This window comes from Hemicordylus capensis, chromosome 5 (assembly GCF_027244095.1).
Source record: "Hemicordylus capensis ecotype Gifberg chromosome 5, rHemCap1.1.pri, whole genome shotgun sequence".
Classification (NCBI taxonomy): domain Eukaryota; kingdom Metazoa; phylum Chordata; class Lepidosauria; order Squamata; family Cordylidae; genus Hemicordylus; species Hemicordylus capensis.
This window is the reverse complement of record NC_069661.1, coordinates 153,154,078-153,162,722: the sequence shown is the minus strand read 5'-3', so window position 1 is coordinate 153,162,722 and position 8,645 is coordinate 153,154,078.

The following is an 8,645-nucleotide window of genomic DNA, read 5'->3' as shown; positions in this document are numbered from 1 at the left end:
TCCAGGATGCCCCACACACCTTGGAACTTCCAGGAGCCGCATGACCCCTGATCCCCGCAGCCCCCGCTGGTTCCGTGACAGAGCCAGCAGGGTTCTGTCACTCAGGCCCTCAGTGACACATTTTTGGGATGCCCAGTTGGTTGCAGAGGGAAGGGGAAATAATCTAAAATCACCCCTCCTCTGTTGTATGTACGAAACATTTTTCAGTGCGTGTAACGTTAGTCTGGACTGGTCAGCCAATGGGTTTAAGCACAGCTATATTGGATAGGGACTGTTTGAAGAGAAACAGTCAATTCATATTTATTAAGGAGCAAATGCCAAAGCACTTCCATGATAACAAACCTGGGCTGATTTTGTTATGTTTCAAGGTCCCAGTCCTGTATAATTGCCATGTTATGTTTTTCCAGTCCTGGTTTCTCTCTATATATGTCCATGTTCATTTCCAGATATTTAGCCTAATGCCAAGTGAGTAAAGAAATGCAAAGTGCAAGAACATCCATAATCTGTGTTTTTATGAGATAATGACTTTTATGTCACTGTAGCCAAGCCCAATATTTGATTGTATTAACTCCATGCAGCTAATGTGGAGATTCAGTTATACAGTATTATAGCCCATCGGCTTAATTTACAAGTTAATCAGTCAATAGTTTTCGCTACATCTGAATAGTCTATCATCACTGGAGAGCGGAAAGTGGACAGTGCATTCAGCTATGTAGTACTTGGAAACGTTACTTTAGGAATTCAGTCCAGGAAAACCTAAAAAGAATTTCAGCAGCATAGAACTTTGCTGCATCGCTTATTAAAACATACATGGAATTGGTTGCTCTGCTTTGACACCAACTTCTTTATGAATGCAATACAATTTTTCTTTATGAATGTGACACTGAAAAATCATAGCACATAATATTCATGTCATCATGAAACGAAACAAGACTCTTTTGCAATGTATATAGATGGCAAACATACACACCACATATAACATTTCAGATGTTGAGCTGAAACTTACAAAGCGGTATCAGTTGACAAGTACATTTCACATTACAACTCTAAATAAATCATCAGACAGACTCATCCCTCACCCTAACTTTTTGAAATCTCTTGTCTGTTTTCCTGGATTCATTTTCCATAATTTGGTGACCATATACTTATTTCTTTTACAATAACCTAAAGGAACAAGGAAGACCACCTATTCAATATGAGCTAGAGTAGCCTTGACTTCTTTTGAATGATTGATCAGAGTCCAGAACACTCAGGTAGGCAGGAGCCAGACTGGCTTGATCACTATGAAACAGCCTAGTAATACCATATGGGTCTTTCCAGGACCCTTTAAATATCTTAGAGAAAGTCAGGGAGTAGACAAAGAGCCATGAGACCAAGTCAAGACATTTTGCCATGCCAAGTAGCTACATTGTTGGAGCCAAAGATGTAGTGTGGTATTCTTCTTGAGTCCCCACCAAAAATATTTTCATCCACTTTTGAACTTTTGTGCTGGAGAAGACTTTTGAGGATACTATGGACAGCCAGGAAAACAAACAAATGCATTATAGAACAAATCAATCCAGAATTTTCACTCGAGACACAAATGACCAGGCTCAAACTACCATACTTTAGACACATTATGCGAAGACCCAGCTCCCTTGATAAGTCCATAATGCTGGGAAAAGTTGAAGGAAAGAGAAGAAGAGGATGACCAGCAGCAAGCTGGATGGACTCAATTATGACAGCAATGAATGTACCACTGAGAGACCTAAAAGACCAAGTTTGGGACACATCATCCTGGAGAGAATCTATCTATGTGGTCGCTAAGAGTTGACACCAACTTGACAGCACTTCATCAATCAATCAAAAGGGATCACATGAGCTTTTTGTGAGGTTGGGCTGCTCCTGGAGAATCCAAAGGGTCTAAAGGTGGATGAGCTGGAGCATCCTCTCCCTAGCAGGTGTGGAATTAAAGGGGTGAGGCAGATATCCTAGCAGGAGATAGAGATGGAAGAAGAGGAAGTTGTAAATGCAGAGTGAAGGAAGACCATCAGAGCTCTACAAGCCAGAAGGTCAGCTGGCTACTTTGGGCACTGTTATGGAAAACTGGAATAGAAGATAATGTGAGAAATGTTCATCAATATGTCTGAATGAATGAATGAATGAATTCCCGCATATGAATGTTCATATGAATGAATTCCTGCATATGAATGTTCGTCAATATGTGTATGCCTGAAGATGATGGGAGAAACAAATCTTCAAAATGTAATAAAACCAAAAAGGAATAAGACTGGTTATAGGTAAATTGCTTGGGAAGACTGCCAGAAATCTGAACCTACTATCCATCATGATAGACAAATCAAGCACATACATTCATCAAAAGTATATACATTCATCAAAACTACGTATCTAAAATTAGCCCATGAAATTAAATACAGTGGCTGACTTCCTGGTTAAATTACTTGATGGAAGTTCTTGAAATTAAGTGGTCCTTTAGAGTAATTCCTGTCCTGAGTAGTATTATTAACTTAGTCAGGATGTCAGTCATAGGTCATAACTGAAATACAAGACATCTGCAGTTAAGCTAAGTCAACACTTAAATAGTTCAGTGTCAAAACACTGTGGAAGAACTTTTTAGAAAGTTTAACATGTTATAGAAAATGTTAACTAGGCTCCAAATAACTACATCCCTCTAATCTTAAATTGCTATCTGTCAGCAACAACAGGCTACATAACAGAGACACAAACACAGCAACCAAACCCTGAGATAAACCCAGATGTTCCATATGACCCACGCAGGCAACAGTTTTACAGGACCTGATGACTTCAGGAGTCATTTGCCAGCTCATTCCGCAAAATGACAGATGATTTCACCTGTTCACCTATGTACTGATGCTTTCAATCCACTTCTGCTGTCTACATGAGGCTGTCTACATAAGACTCCATGCAAAAGAATAAATGGACACAACTCTGACATAAAAATAGCAACATTCCAAAATTAATGGTAAAGCATGTCAACTTCCCAAGATATTCTGCTGCTGATACAAAAGTCATCATTCTTCCACAAAGGAACTTCATTAAACTAGCATGAGACTGCTGAAATAGGATTAATCAGAAAGTATATTTATTTTAAAGTTTTATGCTCTTTCTCTTGAAGGGTCCAAGGTGGCTTACAAGACAGGAGTTAAAACAACCTTTAAAACAATTATAACCACAGATATTAAGCAGTATAGAAAACTAAGACAGGAGAGAAGTCAATTATTATGCAATCAATCAGCAAGCAAGCAAGGGGGAATAGGAGATATGTGAGAAGGCCTGGAGCATTTCCAGACAGCAGGCTTTACTGTGAGTTTGAATTCTCCACCCCCACCCCACACCGCCCACAAAAAAATCCCCACAGCAAAAAGTGGATTTTTTAAAACCCCAGACATGAATTGGGCTACGCTCTAACATGCAATGAAAAACCCAAATAATATCTGAAGTGCTCCCTGATAGCTTGCAAGGACTTTGAGATATATCTGGCCAGCATATGAACGCACACCCACTATTCCGGAGGGGAAGCAAACTCCTTTGACAGTTTATCTGTCGAAGCTTGAATTGAGATAATGTGTTTTTCTCCCACTACAGGTAATAATTAACTTAGCGAGGTTGGAAAATTGTGTTGTCACCAATTATTGTGAATGTTTCCAGTGCTTCTCTTATATACATTCAAGCATGATCAGGGGCATAACTATAATAGGGCAAGGGGAGACAGTAGTCTGGGGGCCCATTGCCTTGAGGCAAGTCACATGACTGACTCCACCAGCCGCGCACCCGCACGGACTTCCTTCAGTTGTATTCATCTTCTGAAATTGATGTGGGTGTTAAGACCTGGAGCTACCAGAACAGCATGTCTTTCTCTAGTACCATTAAGTGACTTGCATCATCCACAATTTACAAAACCTTTAAAAAAATTATTTAGGATGATCTTCTATTGTGGCACATAGGGTGTGTGTGTGTGTGTGTGTGTGTGTGTGTGTGTGTGTGTGTGTGTAAAAATACATTTTACTATGCTTTTTGTTACCACTATTCAGCCTCATTTAAGCATCAGTGAAGGGGGGGCCCATTTAAAAATCTTGTCTCTGGGCCCACACCAACCTTGCTATGCCCCTGAGCATGATACGGAACTGTTACAGAGTGCACCTCTTTCACCTGATGGCCACCCCACCCCACTGTTTGCTTTCCCCCCTCTCCCTCTGCACACTTCTGTGTAGATATATTACACACAGACACAGACACACTTTCTTTTCTACCTGGCAACTGAGAAGAATACTTCATGCAAATACTTCATGGTGGGCTCTAATCCATAAAAACTTTCATATGTTTGTAGGTTTGTAAGGTGCTAAGAGTATCTTTATTCTTTTCGTGTATTGTCAGGCGAGTTCTAAGCAATTCCATGTAATGCACATAGCTCCATCAAATATTAATATTTATTTATTTAAGATATTTTTATGCTTGGCTTTCAAGCGCAATGGTCTCACAAGGCAGCTTACAAAAAGTAGTAATGACACAATAAAATAGGAACAACTTAGAATACATAGTCTAGATCCAGCATCCTCCAGGCTGATAGAGAGGCCTTGATGTCTTGCCTCACCCTTTGCTGCAACCTGATGGAAATGGCTGCAGAAGAACACCATCCGTCTTGGGAGGGAGGGGTCCGACGGTACTAGGTCATGCATAGGTTCTGTTCTTAAAAGTGTCCTATTAACATGGGCAAAAATAATAACTAAGTTCACAAAATGGAACAAGTGTGGGGAGGAGAAGAGAAAGTGAAGAAGAATGGGGCCAGCATTATTCAAAATATATACATATATCTCATATATACCACAGGGTTACATTATCTCATTATGTAATCGCTTTATCACATCATTTAAGGGATCCATACTGTCTCCAAAGCTTTTTAATATCTACGTGAAATCGTTGGGAGAGATCATTCGGAGATTTGGTGCTGGGTGTTATCAGTATGCTGATGACACTCAAATCTATTTCTCCGTGTCAACATCATCAGGAGAAGGCATATCCTCCCTGAATGCCTGCTTGGAAGCAGTAATGGGATGGATGAAGGATAACAAACTGAGATTGAATCCAGAGAAGACGGAGGTACTCATTGTGCACGGTCGTCACTCGGGAAGCGATATTGATCTACCTGTTCTAGATGGGGTCACACTTCCTCAGAAGGAACAGGTACGCAGTCTGGGAGTGCTTCTGGATCCACACCTCTCCCTGGTTTCCCAGGTTGAGACAGTGGCCAGAAGCGTTTTCTATCAGCTTCGGTTGATACGCCAGCTGCGTCCGTTTCTTGAAGTTCATGATCTCAAAACAGTAGTACACTTGCTGGTAACCTCCAGACTTGATTACTGCAATGTGCTCTATGTGGGGCTGCCTTTGTATGTAGTCCGGAAACTACAATTAGTACAAAATACAGCAGCCAGGTTGATCTCCGGGTCATCTCGAAGAGACTATATTACTCCTATATTACAGGAGTTGCAATGGCTGCCGATAAGTTTCAGGGCAAAAAACAAAGTGCTGGTTATAACCTATAAAGCCCTAAACAGCTTAGGCCCATGGTACTTAAGAGAGCGTCTTCTTCTGCATTATCCCCATCATCCACTACATTCATCAGGGGAGGCTCGTCTGTGGCTACCTTCATGTCGTTTGGTGGCCACCCAGGGACGGGCCTTCTCTGTTGTCGCCCCGAGACTTTGGAACGCACTTCCCGTGGAAATAAGAGTCTCCCCATCTCTAGTGGTTTTTAAAAGGGGTCTAAAGACGTATCTTTTTACCCAAGCTTTTTAGCTTTCTAACTTTTTAAACTTTTGATTGTTTATTTGTTTTAAATTGTTTTTAGTATTTGTTTGTTGTGAACCGCCCTGAGACCTTGGGATAGGGCGGTATAAAAATGTGCTAAATAAATAAATAAATAAATAAATTTAAATAACATTATCACATAAGAGGGCATTTATGTTTTTAATCAAGAATCTATATATGAATACTTTGGTTTAAATCTGTTCATACTGACAGTTGCTGACAAAGTCTTTTGAAAGTCTCTTGGCAAAGCTTTAGGAACATAGGAAGCTGCCATATACTGAGTCAGACCCTTGGTCTATCTAGCTCAGTATTGTCTTCACAGACTGGCAGCGGCTTCTCCAAGGTTGCAGGCAGGAATCTCTCTCAGCCCTATCTTGGAGAAGCCAGGGAGGGAACTTGGAACCTTCTGCTCTTCCCAGAGCGGCTCCATCTCCTGAGGGGAATATTACAGTGCTCACACTTCTAGTCTCCCTTTCATATGCAACCAGGGCGGACCTGCTTAGCTAAGGGGTCAAATCATGCTTGCTACCACAAGACCAACTCTCCTCTCCTGAATGCAAACAAGATTGACTGGCTATGGGTCAGATAGACAAATTTAGATGGGTACTGGTCAAATAGGCAAATTAGATACTGTAGATAGCTTATTTTCTAATGGGAAAAACTACAAGAACATAGATGGGGTTTTTTTCCTGCTAAAAGTTGGCCATCTGGTGCTAGTTAATTGATTGGTGAGGTCAGCTAATCCAGATATAATTCTTGCAAATGATGTCAGAAATTAATAATTTTTGCAAATGAGGCAATTGTAATCAATTTTAAATCATATTCTAAAATGACATCTTTCTGATTAAGATGGGTGGTGTCTTCTAATTAGAAGTTATCTATTAAAACTTAACAAGTTTTTGGGAGGATAGGACCTTCCTCTAAGACAAGGGATTATAAAAGTTTAAACAATAGATTTGATTTGGGGACTTTTCTCCCCTTTCGGGGGATTTTTCCTCTCCATTTTGGATTTTTCCTTTTTGGGGAACTTTTCTTCTCCTTTTAGGAATTTCCCCCTCTTTTTGGTTCTTACCTTTGTATTGCTAAGACGGATTTGCAGACTGATTTGGCAGGAGTGGTGAATTCTTTAATACGTTTAAACTTGTTAAGATTAGCTCTTCTATCCTAGCCTAAATGTAACCCAAGTAAAATGTTATCTTGATTCCTGGCATGTGTGCTTCGTTTCCTGGGTAGCTGATCAGGATCCAATAACCCAATAGCTAAAATTTGGTTGCTGGGGAATATTAATAATCAAAAATTCTAACAGAGGGTTGGACATCACTTTATGGTGTTGTTAGAGGCACTATCTAATAGGGGCCCCTGATATGTGTACAAGCATGTACTTACCACACGGTTACAAGATGCATCAGTCTAGAGGAAAATAACACATTACCAATAACAATATATATATGAGTGTCAGGAAAACATATCAGTGTCAGTAAGAAAAGCACTATCTTAAGGGGTCACATTCCAATCAACAAAATGTTTAACATTTATTGCCCAAAATTAATGAGCCTGAAATCGCATTTAGGCATCCTAAGAATCCAAACAACATGAATACCTTGCAATGATGGTAGTCTGCTATTCAAGTTCTATTGTTCTGCTTTTGGAGACTCTGTAGCTATTTCTGTACTTATCCTATTTCTTATCCTATGAACTGTACACAGTTTATGGGCTCTACCTGCACAACAATCTGTTTTTGCATTTTTGTTTTATCGTTCATTTCTTGACACAACACTTGGCTTCTTTCTTCAAAGGCAAGCTACTTGTACGATGACTAAATAGCTGATCAGTTTGGAGGTCAGCTCTGGGACTGTTTCACCATAGTGACAGAATGTTCTGCACTTTATTCCTTTGCTTTAAGATAATAAACTACAAAGCAATGAGCGGCTTTTTACTGCCCTGGAGAGCTGACATTTCTTGTAAGACAAGGCATTTTCCTTTTTAGGATAGCTAAACCTTTGGGGATGACTCATGTTTAGTAAGCAGTTGAACAGTTCTAGGTCCTTAGTCTGAGAGGTCCAGGAGCTGACTGCTGATTTGAGGCCTCCCTCCCTCCCTTCTGCCTGCACTGTGTGTCAATATTATTTTCCCCACAGCTGGACAAAGGCTAAATATGCATTAAATATCCTTTTAAAACCATCTAGTAGTAGTAGTAGTAAATTACATCTCCAAAAACATATTAAAAGCAATATGTTAATATTATTCCTTTAGAATGGAAAGACAACCAATTTGCCATATTGGATTCACTTGCTATATACAGCACTCCTGTCTTGCATGAGAGATCATATGCACGTTTCATCAAAAATAAACATCAAAAACAAAATTAATGAAAACGTTATCCAAAATATGGCAAATTTTATTCAGGTTATTGTAAAAGCTGTATCTTTTTTCTACTTTTCTTGGCAGCAAATTCAGATATGTGAGATTCTGAGAACAATAATTACTCACAGATCCCATTCTATAGAGAGAACAGATAATGAAGTCAGTTTGTGGAGCTCAGGTTAGTAGGTTTCTGCAGGCAGGGGGATGGAGTTGGCAACAACAAAACTGAGCAATACCTATCTATCAGTGTTGATTATGAATGCTGAGGTGACTCCAGTACATATAGGAGGCCCAGGGAAAGTGCCTCCTTGCCCCCTATTGAAAAAAGGGTCTGAATAGTTCCTTTGTAATTGTATTTTAACTTCTATCCTGTATCCTTTAATAACTTCCACTCAGAGTTGCTAAAACCATAATTAAGAGAAATGTGTAACACAGGAAGTAAACTGGAAATGTCT